Source organism: Branchiostoma floridae, chromosome 4, assembly GCF_000003815.2.
Source record: "Branchiostoma floridae strain S238N-H82 chromosome 4, Bfl_VNyyK, whole genome shotgun sequence".
Classification (NCBI taxonomy): domain Eukaryota; kingdom Metazoa; phylum Chordata; class Leptocardii; order Amphioxiformes; family Branchiostomatidae; genus Branchiostoma; species Branchiostoma floridae.
Genome location: NC_049982.1, coordinates 22,429,900 through 22,430,600, shown reverse-complemented (window position 1 = coordinate 22,430,600; position 701 = coordinate 22,429,900).

Here is a 701-nt window from a genome sequence, read left to right as displayed (position 1 = left end):
TGATAAAGATGATTGTCTTTCAGGCTGAAGTGGACTTTGTTCCAGACAAAGGAATGGTGGAGGATGACATGTTCGCTCCACCAGGAATGCACATGAAAGTAGACGTTGAAGAAGACCCCGGGTAAGTTGTTGATTTGTTGTTGTTGTTGTTTATGAGCTAAGCATATTTGATAGCACGAACGGTGGTGCTTATCAATTGGCAGTAAAATGACTCTTGGTGTTTGTGGCTCTTAAGATATGTATAACCAGCTGGGCCGTTAGGTCCATCGTCACAAGTGCCAGATGTTACTGGTCTATCTGTTAAAAACGAACCATGTGTCACAAGAATTACTATTTCTACACCGTCAGGAAGGACAGTGAACCAGATGGCAGCTCCCAACCAATGGCATTCTCCTACCCAGTGGGCATGGGCTCTGCTCTGATGAACGGCTGTTTCGGGACAGGATACGGACCAGGAGATCCGTGCTACGACCTCAAGGTTGCAGAACCGGCCTGTTATGTGAGTTTAAATTTCCAGGTGTAGCTTTTGTTGAATTCACAGCTTTCTGAATGTTGTCTGACATTGTCTGCCTACCCCCTATGTGACCAAGTCTAGGCCAGGTGGAAGTACAAGGTCAATAATCATTGTGTAAAGATATACAAGGAGTGGGTACATGACCATGTTAACGTCATATTGCCAAACAGAACATGATGGAGGGATG